Genomic DNA, 25,985 nt, shown 5'->3' with positions numbered 1-25,985 from the left:
GGTCACCAACTGTGGGGCAAGGAATAGAACAATTATGGATTAATAAAACCTTGAAGAATCATCATTTGACATGCTGAAGAATACAAGCAAAATGGAGAGGAATATAATATAGTGGTGCGACTGTCATGGAATTCTGAAAAGGAGTTATCACTACCCAGAAGGCAGAAATAGACATATGTCTGCAAGAGGCTAAGCTCCTCAAGAAAGGGTGTAAAAGTGTTTGCGACATAAAATGCCATATGGGGAATTCCACTGTAAGCTCTTTGGGACAGGGACTGTCTTTTTGGTCTCTGTTTTGTACAGTACCTAGCACAATAAGGACCTGGTCCATGACTAGGGCTACTAAGGGTTGTGGTAATACAAATCACAGAAATATAGGACTGGAAGGGACCTTGGTATGTCACCTAGTCCAGTCCCCTAAACTGAGGCAGTACTGTCATCTAGACCATCTGTGACAGGTATTTGTCTAACCATAAAAACCTCCAATGAGAGAGATTCTATAACTTTCCTAGGTAATTTGTTCCTGTGCTTAACTACCTTTATAGTTAGGAAGTTTTTCCTACTGCCTAACCTAATCTTCATTGCTGCAGTTTAAGCCCATTACTACTTGTCCTGTCCTCAATTGATATGAAGAATAGTTTATCACTCTCTTATTTATAACAAGCTTTTACATACATGAAGATAGCTATCCCTCATATATCCCTGAGTTTTCTCTTCTCCAGACTAAACAAACTCAATTTTTTCAATCTTTCCTCATAGGCCGTGTTTTCTAGACCTCTAATCGTTTTTGTTGTTCTCCTCTGAACTGTCTACAACTTGTCCACATCTTTCCCAAAGTGTGGTGCCCAGAGCTGGACACAGTAGTCCAACTGATAATCAGGACCCAAATCCCAGGACTAAGATTTTCATTTGTTGCTCATTAAAATTTGTAGATTTTTTTTCTATTGAAAAAATTTCTTAACAGTATAATGTGGTGTTGAAATAAAAAATGTTCTTAGGAAAATGTCAGTTTTTATTAAACTTTCTGATTTTTTTAAGGGGAAAAATCTGAATTCATTTTCTTTCAAATGAATGAAACTGTCGGTGTTTTTAATTTTGACATTATCAACTCAGCGTTTCCAGAACTTTTTGTTCTGCAGTCTTTTTAATTTTTTTTTAATATTTTGACTTTTCATCCTCTTTTGGAATGAAATCAAATGTTGAAATATTGGAATTTCCCACAGGATGTAAATTCCACTTTCCTAACAGTTCTATTGCTTATTTTTCAGTGAGGTTGCTTCTGGTTTTGATTTGAGTTTTTACTGTAGAAATACAAACAAGGGGACTAGTGAGACTTTAGATAGGGTATAAGCAGCTAGGAACAGATTATTTTATGCCATTTTTATTTATTACTTTTAGTTATGGAATATTATCATGATCCATAAACTGAAGTAATTTTTAAAGAGGAAGGCGAAGCAGGGGAGAAAAAAAATTTAAAAAGTAAATTGTATCAAAATAAATGGAATAATTCAAAAAGTCCACAATGCATTTGCAGCTCATTTAAAAAAAAAAAAAAAACCCTAAGCAAAACTGCCCTGATTATATGCACATCTTCGCACCAGAACCCTGAGGTTGGTATTTTCAATGGAGTCTAAAGAAGATAGCTACCCACATTTCATGGGAGTTTGAATATTTAACTACTGTAGACCCCTTTGAAATCCCAGCCTTGGTGGTTTTCTAGTTTTCATAACCCTTGTATTTGAACATGCTTTGTATTGTGAGCACACCAAATGGAATAAGTGCATCAAAGATTTGATTTGTGGAAGTGGTGAGGAGAAAGAGATGAACAAGGCTGTCAAAGGGATGGCTCCTACAAACACCTATACACATGAGTAACTTTGAAGTCAGAGAGAATACTCGAATGAGTAAAGTGATTAATATGCATAGGTGTTTTTGCAGGATTAGACATGCATTTGTCATTGCTAAATTCACTTCACACATATAGTAGGTTCCAGAATTTTAAACTGACAATATAGAAGGCGAAAAGACAATAGTTGAAAACTTCTAAAAGGCTGCCTGCAGTGCCTTTGTACATTGTCAGATTTGTGTCCTTCCTTCATGTGATGTGCTAAGAAACTTTGCTGCACTCTTAGTTCCAATCTCAACACTCAGCATTAATGCTGAATTTTATTCACATCTTCCCAATGTGTCATAACTGAGTATCTTTAGGAGCGATTTCTTGAACAATTTTTTTCCAGTGTTTTGTTTTTATTTGTACCTTGTTTTCCACCCAGGTATCTCTGTGTCTAAGTACTCATATGACTCTCATTTCTGAAGTGAAGGTGAAGTGTTCATATTCTAATGGATTTATCCTCAACACTCCTATAAACTAGGGACATATTATGCCAATTATAGATATGGAGAACTGAAGCAAAGGATAGAAGGTTATCCAAGGTCTCATAAGAGCTCTAAGGCAATTTGAGCCAGGGGTTGAACCTGTATCCTATGAATCCCTAGTCCAGTGCCTTCTCCATAAGACCATCTTACAGCTAGGTTTGCTTCATGGCTTCTCCTTTACTGTTGAAGATCTGATATTTTATCATTACTTATTCATGGAATGTCGTAGATGTACATATGCGCAACAAACACACACACACAAAATGAAGTGCTTTGAACTTGAGGTGGAAGGAGAAGATCAAGCCAATGAATGGATTTAATAGGGTTGACATATTTGGAATGACTGAAGAGAAAGATATTGTTGTCAGCAGTATCAGATGCACTAGAGGAGACAAGTGAGCTAAAGGGAGGCCCAAAAGGAGAAGGTTATAGCAGTGCAGGTAAAGGATGATCAGTCATGGAATAGTGGACATGGATAGTATGATCTAGAGGAAATATGGAATTGAAGTAGTGACATAAAGGAAGAATAAACAGGATTTAAATATAGCATGGATATGGGGAAAAGAGTCAAAGATGACAGATTTTGAGATGGGGCTTATAACATGGGGTTTAGAAGGAGGGAGAAAAGAAGCATTGTGTGGAAAGAAGAAACTTCAGCTTTAGACATGATATTTTAAATTATACTAATTAATTGGCCTAATCAATCGGATCTGAGGATCTGTGTTTGATCACCCACAGTATCTTTGTGAATTTCCTGGGCTCTGTAGTTATGGAGGATAGTCCTTATGCTGGATGAGATCTGCTCCTATTCTGTAGGCCATGAAATACATCATTTGCTGATATCCCAGCTTTGCTTAATTATAAAAACTTAATTATAGGAACTCATTTTACTGACATTTTATTCCCGAACAATAAATAATGAGGAAATATTTATTGCAGCTGTAGTCAGCAAAGTATACGCTTGTGTGTAACTGTCGATAGATAATGGCTAACAGAAATGCAACCAGTGACATTGACATATTTTCTGGATCATTAAATAACTAGCACTTTCAGTTCAAGTATAGTAGTAATTATATGTTAGAATCTTTCTTGGAAGATTTATTTGGAAGAGGATTGGAGAAATGAGTTTACTAAATGAAAGGGGATTGAATGCAAGTTCTTTTCCCCAACCTTAGGCAGAGTTTCCAATTGAAAGACCAGTTTCTTCATTTATTGGGAAAAGTTGGCCAATTCCTCAGAGGTGCACATGTTCGGCAGTTCTCAGGCCCAGTATTTGATTGTGCAACACCACCACCCCTACTCCCTTGAGTGAATGTGAAATGTTCAATTAAATGTGTCTCCTAGGCAATCTTGAATACTTATGGTTTTCCACAGAACAGGTAGCTAGGCACAATGTAAGTCACCTAGCCTGCGGGGTTACTACACTGATCTCATTAAAAGTTGCACTGGTTTGAGTGAGGGCAGAATTAGGCCTAGTGAGTACCTTTCCCATGAAGGGTTTGATTTTTCTGGATTAGATTTATAGAATCATAAAAATGGAGGCCTGAGGGGACCTTGAGTAGTCATCTTGTCCAGCCCTCTGTGCTAAAGCAGGACCAAGTAGACCTAGACCATCCCTGGGAGGTGTTTGTCTAACCTGTTCCTAAAAACCACACCCTCCATTGGAAGCTTATTCCAAAGTTCAACTACCTTTATAGTTAGAAAGTTTTTTCCTAAATCTCATTTGCTGCAGATTAAGCCTATTATTTCTTGTCCTAACTTCAGCGGACATGGAGAACAATTGATCCCATTCTCTTTATAACAGCCCTTAACCTGTAATCAGGTTTTTCCTCAATTTTCTTTTATCTAGAATAAACATGACCAGTTTTTTAACCTTTTCTCACAGGTCAGGTTTTCTAACCCTTTTATCATTTTTTTTGCTCTCCCCGGGACTCTCTCCTGACTGTCCACCTCTTTCCTAAAGTGTGGCACCTAGTACTGGACACGGTACTCCAGCTGAGGCCTCAGTAGTGCTGTGTAGAGCTGGACAATTAACTCCTGTGTCTTATATATGACACTGCTAGTAATATACCCCACAATGATATTAGCTTTTTTTGCAACTGCATCACTTTGTTGACTCATTCGATGTGTGATCCACTCTTACCCCCAGATCCTTTTCAGTAAATGTACTGCCTAGCCAGTTATTCCCTGTGTAGCTGTGCATTTGACTTTTTTCTTTCTTAAGTGAAGTATGTTGCATTTGTCTATATTGAATTTCATCTTGTTGATTTCAGACCATTCTCCAATTTCTCAAGTTTGTTTTGAATTCTAATCCTGTCTGTCCTCCAACATGGGAGTAACCTCTCCTAGCTTTGTCATTCACAAATTTTAAAAGCATACTCTCTATTCCAATCATTAAGGAAAATGTTGAGTAGTACTGGACAAAGGACAGACCCCTGCGGGGCTCCACCAGATACTCTCTCCCCATATGACGGGAAACCATTGATAAGTGCTCTTTGAATATGGACTGTCACCCAGTTCTGCACCCATGCTATCGTAATTTCATCTGGAACACGTTTCTCTAGTCACAGCTGGCCATAGGCATAAACAAACTAAGCAATTACTTAGGGCCCCAAGCAGTTCCAAGGGCCCCCTATTAATTATTAGTATGTGTGTGGGTGGGGAGGCAAAATATTCCTGCTTAGGAGCCACAATGTGCTACCCCCAGCACTGTCCCTAGTTATTTTTATGATACTGTCATGTGAGACTGTGTCAAAAGCCTTACTAAAATCAAGATATATCACATCTACAGCTTTCCCCCATCCAGTAGGCCAGTAACTGTCAAAAAAAAAAAAAAAAAAGAAAAGAAATTGGGTTGCTTTGGCATGATTCATTTTAACATCTGTGTTAGCTATTCCTTAGAACCTTATTACTAAGGCCCTACTTAAACTGCAAGATTGTGGAATTGCGGATCCCGCAATATTAGGCTTCCACCGCTATTTTGATTTTAATTAGCATAATTTGCACAATCCACAATTTTGCATGCATTTTGAGGTTTGCAACACACACTTTTTTACTCAGTAGCATAGTAGAACCCCATTTATCTGAATTGATAATAGCTGGGGCTCGGGCTGTCAGTCCCATGCATTAATTACTGTAATATAGTTGCAGCACAATGTCTGGGTATCAAAAAAAAAAATTAGCAGGCATAACATAATACTTGAATTTTTATATTGTTCCAGGATATTTTTCTTAAACAAATAGGTCTTCTCTGCCTTTTCCAAATTACCCATTTAATAAAGGTCCTTTATTACTTTTCCGCGATTTTCCATGTCTTGTACACAACTCAGCTGCAATTATTTGAAAATCATCCCACAATTCAAGTAGGGCCTTACCTATCACCCTCTAGGTTCTTATAAATTGATTGTTTAATAATTAGCTTAATTATCTTTCCATGTATCGAAGTTAGGCTGACTGGTCTGTAATTCCTCATTTCTCTTTGTTCTTCTTTTTAACAAAAGGTACTATGTCTGCCCTTCTCCGATCCTTGGGAACCTGACCCATCTTTCATGAGTTCTTGAAGATAATCACTAACAGTTTAAAGATTGCTTCAGCTGACTTGAATGCATCTAACTTATCTAATTCTTCATTAACGTGTTCTGTCCCTATTTTGGCTTATGATCCTTCCCCCTTTTTGTTAATATTAATTGTGTTAAGCATCTGGTCATAATTTATCTTTTTAGTGAATGTCCATAGTTTGTGAAGGCACCACAACTGTAAACTGTCTTGAAATATACTTGATAATTTTGAGAATAGGCTGCTTCTGCCCACTGAGGATTTGGCCGAAAGCATGGCATTCTTTTTTTCATTCATCTCACCTCTAGAGATGGAAGGCTGGTATTTTCTCTGCGAGGGTTGCCTTTAGCGAATAAATAGCATTGTTACACATGGTTGCCAATTCCTGTACTATGTCCGTAAACCTTCGTTTTGACTGTCATCCGTAAGGATTTAAAAAATAACATTGCTTAAGTTCAGAAACTACTTCACCAATCAAAAACAGTAATAATTCTTTCATAAAGATGGGTTTTACGTCTTCGAGATGTGCTTGTCTTACAATGCAGTGTTGTACGCACAGGCTATGTATTTCAAAAGAAAACCAATATGGATTTAGTTGTATTGATGGTGCTGTACTAAGTGACTTTCCCTGTCAAAAGCACATCCACTGCACCAATTCATAAAGAGTTCTTTGACCTCTTTGTCACAGTGCAACCTAATATGTTTCTGGTTGAAATGCTAGACTTTCTATCTTCTCCTCTAACTGCTATTGTCAGCAATGTCATTTCAAAGTAGCAATATGTTAGTTGATATAATCAGAAAATTTAAAGTGAATCCAAAAAAAGAACTTGTCTGAATTCCTAAGAAGAGGGGTGTGTAGTGGCACTAAATTCTGAGTGGATGCCCTGGGAAAAAATAACTTCTTTAAATTTGTTTTTGGTGGCTGTTTTCTCACTGGGCTTTCTGAAACACTATGCATTTGAATTTTTGAGCATATTTAGGTTTTATTTATCTGTCCTACAATTTGAGAAATTTGACAAAGCAGAAGTGAATGTAATGTATGAAAACTTGTTAAAGTTGTTGACTAGCTCAGCACACCTGATTGAATTTCCCAGGCTTTAAGTTTTCCCTCATTCTACAGTGAGGACCTCATTAACCAGAAGAATGATTCTATAGCTGAGGAAGTTAGAGCATTTGTGAGGGATTAAAAACTCAACATTTTTACAGTGCAGTTACTTAGGAATTACGAGTTCCTCAATTGGTGTAAATCAGTGGAGCGCCACTGAAGTCAATGGAGCTTTGCTGTTTTACATCAGTTAATGATCTAGTATTAAGACTGAAGGGTTGAATTAGCAAATGCTTCATTGTGATCATAAAAATTAAACATTCCAACTCTATGCATTTGAAATAAGAGGAGCTGCCTGAAAAATAGGGATTTTTTCTGCAGGAATTCTCATGGAAGAAATCCACTTTCCAAATGTACCTGTTGGGAAATAAGTTTTCCTCTGGGAAAATCTGAAAAACAATAAATGTGTCGAAAAACCTGCTTCCATACTTCACTATTGTTTGCCAACTGGCAAAATGAAGACAATGAAAGTGACCGAATGTTTCCCCTTTTCATCTTTTTCTGACTGTCTTCTAAACTTGGCCATTTGGAAAACAGTAACAAGGTGTTGAAAGTGTTACATTAGAGGGAAAAGTAATACCTTCACTAAAAGTACTACTTTTTAAAGCAAAAATATCCCTTTTTAAAAAAATGGAAGTATTACTTTCTTGCACTTATTGCTTTTTACTTTCCCCCCTCCCACTTTCTTAGGAAGGAAGTCATCTTTTTTTTTTTTTAATGGGCACTTTTCCACATTTTAAAAAAAAAAAATCCCCTTAAATCATTTTATGAGAAAATTTGGAATGAGTAACAAAAATTATGTGCCATGAGAACTTAAAAATGTTTTGACTATCTCCATACATAGTGTATATGGCATGTATGATCTTTTGTCTTTTTCTTTCCCAGCAAATGCATAGCTCATTCTCAGCTTCTAATCTTTTATGCTCTTTCAATTGTAACAGCAATATTAGAGGTCTGTGCCACAGTGCTGAAAATTCAAATGCTGCAGCCAATGGCTTATAATATGGAGGTTGTTACATTTGTATGTAAGGGTGTTTTTTGTTTGTTTTTTTTTTGTTTTGTTTTTTTTAGTTCTTATTCTATCTAAAATGTTTAGCAAAACGTGAAAAATTGTTAAAAGAAAGTTTTTAGAAAGTTGTGTAGTCAAACACTAACAAAGTTGAGAAATGACGGATTGATAGTCACCCATGCAATCTTGAGTGTATTTATTACAATGTAGTCTTTAATTACAAGGTCATATGCCACTTTTTCAACAGGACCCCAGCCTCATTAAGTACTCAGCTAGGATGCAAAATGGAGCAGAATTTAGGTTGCACAGGCAATCTGGTAACTTTAAGTGCTTGAATTTGCATTTTTAAATCTATTAACATAATTCTTTTTGTATGCTATTTGTAAAACAGAAGCAAAAATGCAACCAAGGGGGAACAAAGTGAATAAATTATGCCTCAAGGGAATAAGGTTTCTCACCTTTAAGTTCATTTCGGAAACAGTTGCAAATCGAGGAACGATTCCATATATATTTTAGAGTTCAATACAAACATCTAAAGGTATGCCCAAATTCAAATAATTAATTAATCTTGCAGTCATAATCTGAATTCCCAGTTGACTCCAAAGTAAAAACCTTGAAGGTATGTTTGTTTGTTCCAGCTTCAAAAATGCCTGGGTACAACTGTCATAGTTCTTGAGTGGTTTAGGTTATGGTGATGCCTGTAAATGAAAACCTGGGCCCCTTTAATGTAAGTAACGGGCTTGCCTTTAGGAGATTTTTGTGAAGCTTAGTGATGGTGGCAGGTCGGGGAATAGAATCCAAGTCTTCTGAATCACAGTCCAGTCTTCTAGCCATTAGGCCATATTAAGGAAGCATCGTGTTTAAAAGACACACGGATAACTCTTCTGTAAAGAATCTTACAGCTTAAATGTTTATTTTAATCTTTTTACTCTTTATCAAACTTGTCAACTTACTTTTTTTTTTTTTTTAATTAAATCTTGATGTTTTAGAAAGCAAATTCAATTAAGAATACATTACAAATAATCAAAGGGGCAAAATGGGAGTTGGGCTAAAATCTCTTTAATCTCGGATGGAAATTTATATGATAATTTGTTTTCATGCTCTTTTGTTCCTAAAGGGAGGCAGTATATTACCATAGTGTTTTTTTAAAGCATGAAAAATAATTAGACATCTCAATTATGAAGAATACCAGTGCAGTTACCCAGAGGCTGTAACAAACAGATAATTAGTAGCCATTATTATCTTTACCACAATAAAATGTTCTGTACTTGTACAGGTAATTGTAGTGTGGAGCTCTCTGTTCTAGCTGTTCCATGATTCTTAAAAAAAGGTTGTTGCCACTGTTTCCTCTGACACATGTTGTTACTACAGTAGAAAATATTTACATGAATGAAGTATTAGTGTAACACAATGGTTTAGTGTGTGTTATCCTGTACCTGGCCTCATTGACCTGATATCGCAGTCGAGCAGAGCATCCAAGTATGTGCTTAACATTTTAAACATGAGAGTAGTCCTGATGAATCATCACCTACAAACGTACAGAACATTTATTCTAGAAAGTTACTAACAGCTATCGTTCCATTCTAACTGAACGTGGATTTCAGTAGGTGCTTAGTTGCCACGCTAGAGCAAGGCCTTTGGCCCTCATTCAGGAAAGCACTTAATTTATAGTTAAGCACATGCTTAACTTCAGTGAGTTTTAAGCATGTGTTTAAGTGCTTTCCTGAATGGGGATATATTTCTGAATCCGGACCTATAATAATTTGCTTGCACCTTGGAGGTGTTTGTGTTCAAGTGGGGCTTGTGCTACTGAAGCTGAAGGTTCCAGGTTCAGTCCTTGTTGATTTACAATTATGTCTGCCAAAGATCATTCACATTAACAAAGGCATTTAATCCTTACAATCATTTGCTTTTTAAAAAAAAAAAAAAAAAACAACAACTTTCGACCAATATTACATATGAACTGAAACCCTCTGCCACCCTTACTGTGGTTGAAGAAGCTGTAAATCGGGACATATTTTTGGTACATAATCTGTGTTCTTTTCTCCTTTTCTTAATTCTCTCCTAAATTCAAACAAAACCAGCGTGGACCTTCGCTTCAATAACTTTTTTTTTTTTTTTTTTTTTTTTTTTTTAGAATATAAGGTCCTTGGGGGAGGGGATTGTCTTTGTGTGTGTGTGTGTTTGTAGAGAACCAAACACAGCGGGGCCCCAAGCATGATTAGGCCGTTTGGAGACTAGCAGAATAAAAAGAATCATCAATAGATAAATGAAATAGCTTGGGATAGGGCAAACTGATTCTGTACATGCAGTATTTTGTTGGTAGCCCTTAGACAGAAAGCTCTTTGGGAAGGCATTTTTGCACGGGCATGGGCGCGCGCTCGTGTGTGTGTGTAATGCCTAACACAGTAGGGCCCTGATTCCTGACCAATACACATGAATAATTATAATTTGGCCTTGCTTTATTAAATAGAAACTGTTTTATAAGCTTTATGGCCCTAGTGGAGCTTATTAGAAAATGAATTCATATGATGGATTTTCATATATAGTTCCATCCGAGCTAAGATGTCACATCCTTAAAACTGTTGTTTAAGGATCTGACTGAGCAATGAGTTAAGCACCCTCAACTCCCATTGAAGTTGATAATAGCAGAGGGTGCTCAGCACCTAGTAGGATGAGGCTTTTCTTTTTCTTTTAAGGATCCTTGTTCTTTAAAGTAAACTTCAGCATAATGAAGTGGGACAGCAGTAGTGCCATGTGGATTTAGGGTTTATTATAGCGGTGCTGGAGTCTAACAACCAAAGTCCCAGTGCTGTGATTGGAGCTGCATGGGTTTAACTCTTGCACTGGCTTGAATAAAATTTGGAAGACCAAGTGTGCCAACAACCCATATTTCTTCAATCCTTCTGCCATAGTATCTTCCAGTTTATCCTGTACGTGGTCCCAAAATTTAGTATATTTGATTAATATTTTCTTTTCTTTTTTTAACAAGATGTGCACATAGTAAACCCATCTCCCGCTCTTTATTATTGTTACACTAATCCTACCACTCACCTTCCCCCCTGTTTGTTTCTTTTTACTCTTTATTGTGTTATGACTAATTTAGACAATAAATTACTGAGGTCAGGGACTTCTCTTTTGTTTGTTCCTAGCATACCACACACACCTGTGGAGTGATGATTGCTAGGGATGCAATTTTGAAAATATCAGGTAGTTATCAAGCCCACTGAAGTCAATGAGAGTTATTACATTGGATCAGGAATATTTATTGCATCAATGCTTATATATTTACAAAACAAATCCTGGTTTAATTTAAACCTGTGATCATTTTTCCATTGACTTTAGTGGGACAAAAATTTGGTCTGGGGTGCTTAGAAGCATTTCTCCTGTCTTTTAGTCCTGACTTCTCACTCTCCCAACTCCCAAATACCACTATAACTTTCTGATTTCTAGCATATGCCAAAATATACTGCACTGTATTTTCATAGTTGAGTTGCAATAATAATCTAAGATATATTGTATGTTAACTATCAGGAACACAAGGTAGTTTCCAAGGACAAGAGTGCCACTGCTTATTAGAAATTCATAGATGCAAAAACAGCTGTGAACCTTTTTTTAAAAAATAGAAAGACCAAGAGATTTGTTTCCATCGCACAAACCTCTTGTTATTTATCCCTGACAATAAATAGTGTAACAGACAAACTAATCTCTTCATCAGGATTGAACATTCTTAACTGCAGCTCCTAAATTTACATCACCACATATTTTAAAATAAACAGAGGAAGAAATATAAAATCAGACAGGTGAAATAAACCTGGAATGGGGTTAGATTTTTTTTTTTTTTTTTTTTACTTCTCTCACCTCTCCCCACCCCCTTTTTTCATAAATGATTTTTTGACGATCCACTCTGATGGGACTGAATCACACAGTGGACTTGACCCTCAGAAGTTATGTGGAGGACATTCTTCTCTGTTAAAGAAAATATCTTTTTAAAACCACAGGCGTTTCCTTGGAAGTTAAATTTCTATCGACTGCAAGCAGTTCTGATATTAGCTGGGGACATTTTACACTACATCACACTTCAAGAGGGAAAGCAGATCCTGCTTCGGTTGCACCTGTCAGTTCAAGGAGGGTTCATTTTAGTGCTCTCAATCCAGCTGTGCAGAACTACCTGTGCAGTGTGAAGGACCACATCTGAATATAAATACAAGGCTAATCTGCCCCCTTCCCACCCACTCTCATTTATAGTCACACTCAACTCCTTTCTTCTGCTCTACTTTTAAGTGGGGAAGCTAGCTTTAAAGGCAACAAAAATCCTTGCCATTTAGATAAAAATGACATTGTTATTTCTCTTTTTCTTCTTTCCTTTTGTTATAATCCCTACTGGATTAAGGTTTTTAATTAAATTTTGCGCACCAAGAGCACATTCTCATATAAAACAAAATGAAATCCACCTCCTCTCCATAGAATTCTTAGGGGGAAAACAGATACAAAAGTCTGGTAATCAATCATCCACAACAATCATATGAATAAAACACAATAATTTGCATATACAGACTTAACAAAAGTACATAACTGACTGAAGTTTTATCAGGTGCATATGACCAAATTCACCATCAGTGTAAATCGGTGTAGTTTAATTGACTTGATTTTCAAGAGTCTAATTAAAAAGTCTTGAGAGAGAAGATGTAAGTTACTAGTGACAAATCAAACATAAGAAGCTCATTTTTATAGGTATGCTTGTTATATTAGGACCACTCTATTGTCCTAATTAGTAGTATTCCAGGAAAAACAAGCATTTCATTGATGTCGGAGGTAATTAGAACACACTGGTGTGCCTCAGATTTAAGACTTATTTGATTTTTTCTTTTAATTTTGAAAGATTTGATTTGTCTAGTGTGAAGGCTGCTTCCTAGGCTGGAGAAACTTTCACCCTTATGTGTAGAATTTTTGTGAGCTGCTGTATTATGTGTTAATCCCAATTTTAGTACTAAACCATAGGTTTGATCAAAATGCTTCCATCAACTGTTTTTGATGGTTTTCAATTAAACAAATTTGATCATGAAAAATGTTTACTTTCTTTGAATAGTCTGGATTTGTTCATCAAACTACAACCAAAATCTGAAAAGTGTTCAAATTTTTTTTTTTTTTTTTGCCTGAAAATAAAAATGTTTTCATTCTGTAATTTGGCTGCTGTGCCTCATGGGAGTTGTAGTTCAGATGCTGCATGTTCCCATTCTCCTCTATGGAGCAGGCTCCCCAGCAGGACTGCATCTCCCATGGTGCACCACAGCCCTGTAATTGCCAGTTTTTTTCCCTTTCATCAAGAGGGGAAACCAAGGTGTATCATGGGACATGTAGTCTGACAAGGGAGCCCAGATTACAACTCCCATGAGGCACCAGAGAAGCATTTCAGACTCAAAATATTTAAGATTTCTGGGGGATGGTTTTTGGAGGGACCCATTTTCCAGCCAGCTCAATTAAACACTTATCTTGCAGGAGTGTCTAGAGGCCAACCAAATTAGGGCTCCACTGTGCTTTAGAGATAATGTTTTGTTTATCATGTAATATGCCCCATTCAAATAATTGTAAAGGCTTTTATATATATATTTTTTGCATGTGATTTCATTCTATTAATAATTTAAAAACAGATGTCTCCCGTGAAAGTGACTCAGAAGAAACTTTACAAGATGAAACTCAGGTTCTGCTGGCTTTCTTGTGGGGGTGGTCTGTAGGTGAGAATGATTTGTCTCTGTGTCTTAAATGTGACTATTTGAAAATAGACAAAAAAGACTCGTACACACAAATATCACCTCAGTAATCCACAATCTACTGGTGAGAGATTTATGATAAGGTCAGAAAAAGAAAAGTCATAAATCTGTGCCAACTCTTGAAAGTATAATAGAAACATTCTCCCACATGGCTATCCATAATTAAAAATCAGTGGCCAAACTAGCGTGTATCAGAGAGGTTACTACTTTGGATAATCCAAAAACCACTAATAATCCAATAAAAGATGTCAAAAAAGCAGTTAAAATTCCAGGAGATATTAATCTTTAATTATCTCTTCCTCTGAAATATCCTCTTCATGTTCCTATTCTTTAGATATCAAAGAACTTTTTGGCTTTATCATAGTCAAAGAAAATTTAGCTATTGTCCTCAAAACTGGCCCAACCTTTGCTGGATGAAATCTGATTTTTCTGTCCCATCATGGGGGAACTCTCTCTTTAATAAATCAATTTTTTGTTATCTAGGCTGTTAAGCATGACACATTCCCTTCTTAATGCTACTTATTCCTCATCTCAGAACATGAGCTGCTGCTGCTGCTGCTGCTTCTCCTTCGGGGCTTTTTTCTTTGATGCCAAGATGTGTTTGCAAGTGTAAGTGAAATAGGGGAGAAAATAAAATTCTGATCAGGAGAAAAAGACCCCAAACAAAATGCTTGTTGATTTCAGTGAGAGTAGGCATTGAGGAGGAGATGAGGAGGAGTGGCTCCATATTAGGCACAGACCAAGAAATGTAGCTTTCCTTGTGCTAATAGATTTCAACAATGCTCTTCTGAACACTGGCAGCACTAACTACAAATGAGCTATCACATTCTTTTTTGTCTCTGTCTTCTGAATAGAAAATAGATCTTAACAAAGGAAAGAGGCAACATTGTATCTAAAATAATATGTGCAGTTGTAGAGTATGGAATTTTCAATTGTTACAAATCCTGTCGTGCATTTCTGAGGTTTTTTTGTTTGCTTTATGTAGGCTGATTTAAGAGATCATTTCAAATTATCTGAAAAACGACAGTGAATTGATTTGACTACTGAACAAAAATACAGTCCTGTCGTGTGGGTAAGGCAAAATGTGAATAGATTGCTGGGGTCTAAATAAATGCAGTATTACTTGATTGATAGGGAATTCACTTTGCTTCTTGGTTTTATTTTCCTAACTGAATGAGTTTTGTAATGATTGAAGGAAATCAACAATTTTTGTCATTTGGGGAGATTTTTTTTTTTTTTTTAATTTAAGATTTCTTATACCAAGCTGACCAGGGTGGGGGGGGGGGGGGGGGAATAGAAAATATTAGACTTGACAGTCAAACAGATCAAAAAATGCCATTTTTCCTCAGAAGTATTCATTAACAAAAATCTAAAGCGTCTAAACCAAAATAGTAAAATCTCAAATTATAGAAGACACTGTTTAATTTCTAAAAACGTTACTGACCCAAACATTCTAACTTTTTTTTTAAACAAACCAGAGGCCAAAGCTTTCTTACTAGAAACTTGCTCCTGTTTCCATGAGCAGGAACTGGATTTTGCATACTTAAAGTTGGGCAAATGCATCTGTACTTAGACACTTAAATAAGTACTTGCATGCCTAGAATTGGTGTCTAGTTGCCTAGAACCTAAGGAAATCATTAATGGGCCTGATAGGCAGAGATGCTGAGCTCCCATATCTCCTCCTGAAGCCAATAGAGCTGTAGATTCTTTTTGTTCATAGCATTTAAAGCAAAAGGGGCCACTAGATCATCAAATCTGACCTCCAAATCCATAGTCTGTCTGAAAAACAGAAACAATATGGGGTTTTTGGTTGGGTTTTTTGGTAGCCGCTCTAGGCCTGGGCAATAGTATACCTGGAGAAAGATCAGGGATTTTCTGTTTGCTGGACTCCAAAGAGCTTCAACAACTCTCACAGGAGGTTAAAATGTACGTGCCAGCACAATTTCCAAAAGAGTTTGAAAAGCTATAGCAGGATGATCCACTTCAGCTTTTCCAGTCAGGCCAAATACACACTGCTTTAACACACATTAGGTAATTCTACCTTCAGAATGCTTTTTGAAGTAGGTCACCGTTATCTGCATTCTTAAAATGGAGAAACTGAGGCAGTGAGGTTAAGGTGACTTCCCCAAAGTCCTGGTGTCAGAAGTGATGTGAACATGCATGGATTTCCAGTCACTTTACATTTTATATACATAACCCATTTTTAATATGTTTTGGCAACTCTACACTCCCTTTTTATGTTTGAGCTCCTATTCTTGGGGATTGTATGTGTTGCATTTTTTGCAGTTGTCTACACTGCAATGTAAACCCAGGATTAGTAAAACTTCAGTTAGCAAACCCAGGATATGTTAATTTATGGCTAAGTGACTACATTAATTTGTAACCCCGGATTAGGAATCGTTGAACTCTGGTACTCCAAGATCTACACTGCATTATGTGGGATCAAGTACAACCATCCATATCCCAGACTTCCTATCACCCTTTCCAATTGTGGCTACTCTATCCCTTTGTTGGTGGGGCAATGTGGAAAAACTTGACTGTCCACTAAAGCTGACTGTCCAGATGACAAAGAAAGTCAATCTATGGGATTGTGGAATACTTTTGGCAGTACCCCAGATCACTAGTCCAGTGAGATGCATCTACACAGCAAAGCAACAGGGCTTGATGCCATGCAGCCTTATTTGACTCAGGCTTGCATGATCCACCCATATAGGGTGCTGGGACCCTGGGTCTGAGCCCTGGCTTAGTGTGTAGGGAGTTAGGCTTGAGCCTGAGTTAGAACCCTGAGCTTACATTGCAGTGCCGACATGCTCCTAGAGGCCAGGGCTCCACTGGGCTTGCTACTGTACAAACATCTAACAGAGAGACAGTCCTGCCCAAGGCAGTTTATAGTTTAAATAGATAAGGGTTATGCACCATAACCACATATCATCAGTTTAATAGAATATTGACTCCTTAGTTATAATCGAATGTTCAGGAGACCGAGAACTTGCTCATTTTCCCCTCACAAAATCCCTTTGGGTGATAATTTTTGGATACTTAGGCAGATGTTCTTCAAATTCTCCAGAGCTGTGTAGATAGCAAGTATAATATGCTCCCTGTTAGGATTTTGGGTCTGACCCTAAATGCCCCTGTACAAAGAGCTACATTCTACTTAGAAGGCATGTGAGAACCTTTAAAAGAGGAAGCTTTTACGTTTTTTGTTTTGAATTGGTGAAAATTATTGAATTTAAGAGAGGAAGGAAAGGGGGTTTTTCTGGCTATTTGGTTTGATTTGGTTTTTTGGTTTGGTTATTTTCCCTGAGAAATAAAACAATTCTTAATAAAATAAACACAAGTCTTCTATATACCAGTGGCATGTCACATACTTCTTTCTCTTCAGTCATCCCTTTATGATCAGGGTATATAAATTAAAAGACTGGGGAATTACCACGCAATAATTACACAACAGTATTAGACTCAGGACCACACCCCTGTCAAGGGAGCCTTTCTTGAAGGCAAGGATAAAAAAGTAGGACCAAACCATTTAGGCCTTGTGACCATAGTGGGCCATAAGTGGGAGGAAAGGGGGAATGCATCAAAATCTTGTAATGAGTTGTCATCTTGTTGGCAACAATGGGAAGGGAAAGGATGGACATGCCTCTTATTTAAACTTGCAGCATCAGGAAATGCTCATCGATTATCTGAGCTCCGGAGATCAAGTCCTGAAGTACTGCAACTTGTCTCACTTGCTGTCCCAAACTTCTCAATAAATCGGCTCTTTGTGAATCTGCATCTGTCCATTAGTCATGCAATTAAGAAAGCAGAAATGAACTTTCCTGGAAAATAAGCTACCTCATCAACCCACACTATTTCTTCTCAGCCACACATCTGAGCACTACCCACTATGGGAAAGAATCTGTAACAGTCTCTCCAGCCCAGCAGAAAGTAAATTGGACCAGAAAGAAGCATTCATGCCACCTGCCTGGCCTATTCAACAGACAGAAATGTTGAAGCCCAAGTGAAATCTGTGTCATCACATACAAATTAGGCTATGCCCCTCCTGCCATCTTAACAAAGCAGGCAGGGAACACCTTAGTTCAGTGCTGATAGATTAACCAACTCCCTCCAATGCTCTGGGATTGAGTGTCCCTTTTTTTGAGATCTATAAAATGTTACTGTTTCTTCAAACCATACTTCCTTTATACAGGAAGCTGCTCACAGTCAGTGTAGGACATGAACCTGAACAGGCTCGTAAGCCATATTTTCTCATTAACCAACCTGCATCAGACCGAGGGCCAGGCTGTGATACCAGCATTCATATCCAGTAAGGACTGTACTCCACAAGTAGCCACTCTGACTGCAGTGGAACGACCCGTGCTGCCAGGTACTATTCAAAATGAGTAAAAGTATCACAATCGGGCCCTGAGTTTTTACCACCTCAACAAATACCTATTGTTTGCATTCACACTGGAGATGGACTGAAAGTGTCTAACCTGAGTATCCATGAAGATAAGGAGAAGTTGAGATCTGACCCTGAACCTGGCAGTTTGAGCCCATCTCTAATTCATATATAGTATCTTTATTTGTAGAGCAGTATGAAACTCTGCTGCAATCCCCAGGTGGCTTAACTGACATATATGCTACTTGGTATGTTTTGTTTCATGCAAGTTCACACCCTTGAACTTCAGATACAAATGAACTCAGAAAATCCAAGTGAAACTTGCCTGAAACATCTTAATTTCCTCATGGCAGGTTCAAGAGCTGTCAAAAATTGTTTTCTGAGGATGGAAGGGAGTAGCTACTTAAGATTTGGCCAAAGGCTTGTAATTCAAGCTTGTAATTGTGGTATATTGTACACAGGTGAGAGCTGTGGGTTGTGTAAGGAAAAGACAGACCCTCTGATAATTGCTGCTAAAAGCCTACTGTGATTTTTTTTCACTGTTCAAGAACAGGTACACCCACTGCCTGTTAAGAATTCCAGGTAGTATAGTCCCCAGTATTTCCTGTACCAGACATTACAGTTAGAACTACTACTAGAGGGTATTTCATGCTCTCTCTAGCCACAAATTGCTGCATTACAATAATAAAACATGCAAATAGAATTGTTTTACCTGCTTATATCGTTGTTTTCATTACTAAAGGGTCTCTCACATTTCAGTTTGTGTTTTGGATCGGGAACAAATAGCTCATGGTGCATATTTGCATTGCAAATGTGAATCTGTTATATAAGGCCTACTAACTGTATCAAATTATGTGGTAGTCTTATAATACAGACCCATATTCACTAGGAACTGGGGTTTTAGTTGTTTAGCTTTTAGGTTATTGCCCTACCATGAATATGCAGCACACTATTACTAATTGAAATGTATATTTGTATTTACTTACTTCACAATACAACCAAAACACACCTGAAAAAGCTTTGGTTCAACCTCCCTTCCCAAAGAATACACAAAATATATTTACAATAAAATCCTTATGGTGGTCTTCCTTATTTACTTACTGGGTTTGTTAAGTGTCTCCAGAAAATCTGCTTTAATCACAGGGTTTCTTAAACTTAGGAAATTCAGAGAACAGTAATTTTAGAAATGGCCATCAGCTTTAACTCATAGTTTTTCTCAAAAACTGCTTTTTTTTTTTTTTTTAAACAGTTTTTAATATATTTTACTTTTATTGCAAAATGAGAAAATCAAAATACCTAGTCCGTTTTTTCCTTGTGACACAGGAATCTCAGCCTTCTATCCTTGTAGGTAAAAAGCATGCTCATTCAGTTAAGCATAAAACATCAGATCCTTGGCTCTGCTACTGCCCCTTTGCACCATCCTGGCATGAAGGGGACCTAATGCAGGCTTAATCAGCAACACTGGGATTTCCCTAGTGTACAGAGAATGCTGTAGAGCTGCCATAGCCACTTTCTTCCTGTTCTCACCTCAGTGTAAAGGTGTGACCAGAGTAACACTGCATTTTGCTGAGCCCTACCTTCTGAAATGGCCTCAAGGGGACCCAGGCAACCTAGAGCAGACCTGAGGTTGCTATAAGCCATTCTGGGATCGAACTAGACTCTGGGACTGGGAAATAATGAAGGTGATGTAAGCACCACTTGGTCAAACTAGAGGATCTGGACATATATATATAGATCAAATAACAAGAACAATAGCTTTGTTTCTTTCTCTTTATTTCCTACCACTCTGCCAATGCTGAGGTCTCCATCTCATATCCCAGTAGTATCCCATTCCCGCACACTACTGAATACTCTGGAAACTAATTGACTTAAATGGGAGTTGAGGATGTTCCTATAGCCCACCCCACCCCAGCAGGGAGCTTTCCCCATCCTCTAGTGATGGCTGGGCCACAGAGAGAGGTTGATGATCCTGCTACAACCTTGGCTAGCAGAGTTGACTCTTTGATCTCACCCAGTATATTTGCAGGGTCAGAGGTTCCAGTTTAGTCCCTGCTGCCCATGACCTACCCAGGAGGGCAACATTCCCCTCACCAGCTTGCAAGAAGGGCTTAGCAGCTCACAGGGTTGGGACTTCTGAACCTCTGTTTTCCATCTGTAAAAGAGGGATGATGATCTGTCTCTCGCAGGGCTGTTGTGACATGTAAAGATATTAATGTTTGTAACCTGGTTTAAGATCCTGGTAGGGCAGTGTTATAGATGAGATAAGTAACATTATATTATATCTTACTTGACATGTATTTTATAAAGTGAAGCTCAGTGTTGTCACTAACTTTGGCATTCTTATTGTCTCGTACACACACTGCCTACTTTTCTTTGACTATCCCTTAGTAATGCTGTCTTCTTTCCCTCTGTCTCTTCATCACCAAATTCATTTTGCTGGTAAACATTAAATCATTGCCAGTTTTGTTTGTTCTACATATCCCACTCTATTAGGTCTCTGAGAGTGCAGAGGCTTATTCTATAATTGAAAGTTAGGAGTTGCTTTTGTTTTAATGAGCTTCCATGCATGTAAGAGTGTAATTTTATTTTCCACGGGATGTTGCTAGTGTTTAGTGATCATCTGCTTCTAAAGTTCCATTTGTTATGGACCAAAATAGTTCAGTGTTTTCATCAGAAGGGTAGGATTGTGAAGGTGTTTGCAAACACAAGCTTTAGAGGATGTCAAAGCTACAGCTTCGAAGATAGCCTAATGTTTGATTGGGTTTTTTTAATGGCAGTTCTTTTGTTTGATACTGTGAAGCCAGTCTGATACTGTGTGGTAATAGAGACCTTGAATTATAGTCTCCCTGAAGCAGACGCATGTAACTCCCTATTAACAAAAAGCATTAAAAGCTTGGTTTCCTCTGAAGTGACTAGCACTGTCCTCTTTTATAGTCTATATGAGGCTAATATCTGTCCATTTTTTAAAATCTATGCTCACAGTAGGGTGCTAAACCAACTTCACCCATTTGTCCGTGTGCTTCTCCTAAAATCTCTTTTGAGAACTATAATGAAGACCATACACTCATCATCTTGTGTAGAGGATTAATGCACCCGTGTAAATATAGTGGTGACACATGTTACCTTGTGTGATTCTTTTTTCCACCATGCCATGTTTCATCATTTCACAGTAACCAGAAGCCATTGTTTCCAGGGGAAACAATGCCAACCAGTAATGACAGCTCAGGATAACCTGCCACAAAGCAATCTTATCTCCCAATAGCATGGCAGATAATGCATGTCATTGCTAGTTCACTGATGAAAGGTTCCTTACTGTACATGTCAGGGAGAATAAATACTGTGTTATCTTGCATTTTTTGTGCTGTGTCTCCTTCTCCTTTGGCTCCCACAAAGCTTGACAGAAACTATTTCTAGAAAGCAGGCATGTTCTACTGTAGTCATGAAATGTCCCTATTAACTAAATGGCTTTCTGTTGCATTGATGATGAATCATGACCATTTAATTCATGCTTTTTGCATTTATGTGTTATTTTGAATGCTTTTATTAATAGCGCTTACATAAACTTTCATTCAGGTGTAAGGCATGTGTTTTCTTCTTGGCCAGTTCACCATTATCTTTGAAGCAATCTGGCTTTGTTTTTTCACCTGACAGTTTTTCACCTACAGTTTTTGCTCTGATCCTCTAAAGGGATGCACAGACATGAACCCTTATGTCTGTGTGGAGTCCCACTGAAAGCAACTGGAGTCTATACAAACATAAGTGTCCACCTCCTGTAGTTCCCATCGCAGGACAAACAGCCAAGTCTGTACCTATCTTTAAATGAAATGAAAGAATTACTGTAAACTGCTTTGTCATATCTCATCCAGATTGCGTATAAAGTGGTTTGTTCCTCCACTAAAGGAAGTGTAACTCCACATACTGTGTACATGGATGGGCTGTGGTTTAAGATACAGGGCTTAGAGGCAGGAGACCCATGTTCTTTTTCTGTTAGAGATTTCCAGTGTCACCTTGGACACAAGCCGTTTATGGCCTGATTTTTAGAGGCACGGAGAACCATTGGGCTCTTTCAGCATCAGTGTTTCCGTCTGAAAAATGAGTAAAAATAATGCCCCTCAAGCATTGTAAGGACTATAAGGGTTGTAAGGTTATAAAGGACTTTGAAATCCTTGGGAAATGCTGCATCCACTGAAATCCAGTGAAAAAGCTACTCAATGGGAGTAGAGTCTTGTCTGAAAAAAGGAACAGGGAAATCCTGTAAAACTAAATATGTCACATTGACGCTAATTATAATTTGCTGATGTAAAATGCCACAAGAGAGTCAAATTATATGTGCACAAATCTTGATAGAGATTAAATTAAAATAATGTACAAGAAATGGTCAGGCATTGGTTTTAATTAGATGTGAAAACTGGACATACAAATCCCCGTTAGTAAGGATTTGCTTTAATGTATGTGTTTGCAGACAGCTAGACTTAGAGGAGGATTAATATAAAGAAGGCAGCTATAACCCAAATGGAAAGATTTGAGTCCAATATCAATGATTGATAGTAATGCCACAGAAATGGAAAGTAAACTATATGTTTTACAAGATTATATGAAACGTTGATTAATTACAAACAGTTTTTCTTGGTGATAACTGAAGGGAGGTTGGCAGGGGAGCAATAAAAGGTTTCTGTACTTGTCTAAGGACTATTTCAACTTTCTTTTTAAATCCATTTCATTTAAAAGTGAAATAGCAGTTTGGTGAATTTAAAAACAAATTGGTATTATATACTCCATTAAAAACAAACAAAAAGAATCTTTCTACCAAATGACAGTGCAGAGTAGTGGAAAAGTGTATCCATAAACCATAATATGGATTTTGTTTCTCTGATGTTCTTTCACATAAAACAGCTGGTTCAACACGATGTGAAAATTGTAATGTTTCTTCAATATTTGGTGGTGATGCTGCTTTATGACTATGAGGCAATGAACTGAAAGGTCAGTGTAGAAATCCTGGGTTGTGAGGAATCACACCTTAACCCCAGTGTGAAACAGCTGTTTGAATATACAAAAAATGGAACTTTCTGTCCTGAATGTAGTCCTGAGAAATGCTCATATATCTGTTCCATAAATATATCTACTGTACATAGTCCTGTGTTAAACAATACTTACATATGCTAATATTTTGTCACTAGTGAATGGGTAAGTAAGTGGCCATCAAGGATTGCTTATCATTAATTTCTCTTGTTGATGCGTATGAAAAATATATATTGACCCTATACAATCATGAATACTGTGCAAATAGCTAACCTATGCAATCTTGTGTACCTATCACTGCAGTTATCCCTTTTGACACCTCCACTCCTTTATTGCACCCACTTGTTGCATTTTGGCACAATTTAGTTTGTAAACTCTTCAAGATCAGAGACTTTATCTAATCTGTGGTTATAGTCTACGTAGCACAATGTAACCCAGATCGTTACTGGGACCTCTGGGTGCTACTGAAATACAAATAATTGGGTGTCAGATCTTATGCAGGTCAGTAGAGGTGACCAAGTGAATACAGTGATAGAAGTGTACAAAAGAGAGAAGTAAGCAGCAAAGGGAGACTGTGAGAGATTTGTTAGCATGCAGGAATTAGTCTGGATAGGTAGGAAAACTGGGAAGGCCCTAGGGTAGCACTGTGGAGCAAAGAAACCGTGACAGCTAGAACCAGAGAGCTGGCAAAGCCAGAGATGGCAATGCTGTCCCAGTGCTGCCCTGAAATTAGGGGAGGTTTTTTTTTTTGGTTTTTTTTTTGTTAGAAACTATTTACCATATACTCACACACAAACTAAGTGCAGACATCTTCACTGTAATTTCCTCCTGTCCAGAGGAAATCCTCACTAATCTATGCCTCAATGACAAGATGATTCCATTTAGAATCATTACATAGCCCATAGGACTAGCCTGTTTGCTTGCATATATATCCTTACTTATGGATTTAATTGCTTTTTTTATTATGATAGGTTTCTATATTTGCATTAGAGTGTTTTGGCTGTAACACAAGAAACCTACAGGCCACATCCTGTATGATGAGCTAAAGCAAGCTAGCACACATATATTCAACACATATATTTGGGATCTTTAACTTAGATAAGTGATGATGAGCTAAAGCATAAGGTATACATATATGCTTCTGACTCATTCTAGAGAAGTGAGGATGCGGTAAGGTAGGGTGCTATTTAATTTTGTGTCCTCTGTAAACCTAACAGGTACACCACAAAGACCGTGGAACTAACCGGTTGGGCCAGCAATAAGAGTTAGCTTCTAGCTCAATAGCTTCTCCTAAGCTCTGTACCTCCCATTTGAGAATTGAACCGGAATCATTGGACTCTTTGGCATGCCAGAGGCGAGGCTGCTCCTTTGTCTTTTACCACCAGGTTATCAAGAAAGGGTGTGGATATATTAATCTAAAATCTTTATTGTATATAGTTCCACATGTATCTCTAGAACAATATTATTGCCTTTGTAACTCTAATTGCATTTTATCCATTTGATCATTACTTCATTTTATCTAAATAAAAGTCTTTAAGGCTATATTTTTTTCTCAGTCTGAACATCTTGGTCATACATCCCGAGGGTCCTTGCAAAACTCTGTGTAGTCTGATTCTTGGACAAGAATCATATTATCTTCTGATCAGAACAACTGGCGAACCTATAACCCAGATTATATAAATAATATTTCTCTCCTAAAATCAGGCAACAACAAATTGTGTGTTTAGCCTTAAAGTGAAATGAGGTGTGACTTACCTACTTTTTATTGCAGCAATGAGGAGTAAGGGATTTGTTGTAATGATCCCTGATTTTGTTCATCTACAGAAAGCAGAACAGGGAGCAAAGTTGCAAGTATCCAGAAATATCCACATTGTACATTTGTTATGTGAATGAAAGTCATCAGAATATCAGGTCTGCTGCTGAATACAGTCCGTAGAGCATTTGGAGAACTAAGTCCTGTGGTTTTGTCCCCAAGAACTGGAAGTGAATCTAATCCCTACAGGAGATGTTAGGGTTTGATAAACTTGTACCTCTAAAAAGAAATCCCCACAACTGCCCCTTTCTACCACAAAATCCTCCTTTCCCCAATAAGGCCTACAATCCCCTTTTTATCTTTGATATCTTTGGAGATGAGAGGGTCTGGTAGGCTGCCCTTTCCACTTGGGGCTGAGTGAGTCCCCTCCATCACCATTGTGGGATAGCAAGACGTACTGGGTGACTACTCCATCTCTTGTTCCCAGGAACTGTATGGTATGGGTTGCTGCCTCCTCCAATTCTTAAACAGATCTTCTGATGGAGCAGGATGCATCTGTCTTCCTACTCCTCCACTAATGTGGTGGGTGCAGATAAAGCAGTCCTGTTATCAGTCTGCTTGACTGAGCTGTGGCAGAGAAACGATCTGTGCTTAATAAGACTGGAGTATTCGTGAGATGGAAGTGAGTGGTCCCTGGCCATCATGCAATAGGAGTGAAGCCTCATAATGCTTAACCTATGGTAGCTATGGGATTCTAGGGAACCCCTCACCTGTTTCTTAGCTATTAGGCTAAGGACCAGGGGTTTCCTGTCCCTGTTGGTTCAACAGAAGTGAGTGGAAAAAGGAAAGTTTTCCCAAGTTGCATTACACTCTTGAGGTGGCAATACCTACTGTGCTGCCCCAGTGGCCATTGTAAAAGTTAAGGAAGATAATTTCCATACCAGCCCCCTCTCCCCACCCAAACACCTGTTGGAATGGCAAGTGCAGCCCCCAAGAATCCCTTGAACATCCAAGGG

At 37.9% G+C, this 25,985-nt stretch overlaps 1 protein-coding gene across 11 annotated transcripts in view; it reads left to right on the top strand.

Moving 5' to 3' along the window:
* The window catches only part of LINGO2 (leucine rich repeat and Ig domain containing 2), an 805,515-nt gene that overhangs the window by 408,917 nt on the left and 370,613 nt on the right, over window positions 1-25,985 (top strand). Inside the window, exon 8 of one of the 11 annotated variants that reach the window (XR_010920754.1) lies at window positions 24,434-24,750. The exons of the other annotated variants lie outside the window; for them this stretch is intronic. The gene's annotated coding sequence lies outside the window, so the exon portion shown is untranslated. Of the gene's footprint in view, window positions 1-24,433; window positions 24,751-25,985 lie in introns of those variants that run through there. 11 annotated transcript variants of the gene reach the window in all.

Source organism: Emydura macquarii, unplaced genomic scaffold (assembly GCF_026122565.2).
Source record: "Emydura macquarii macquarii isolate MOO-44397 ecotype Brisbane River unplaced genomic scaffold, CSIRO-AGI_Emac_v2 contig_1451, whole genome shotgun sequence".
Taxonomy (NCBI): Eukaryota; Metazoa; Chordata; order Testudines; family Chelidae; genus Emydura; species Emydura macquarii.
This window is presented reverse-complemented; position numbering and strand designations above follow the sequence as displayed.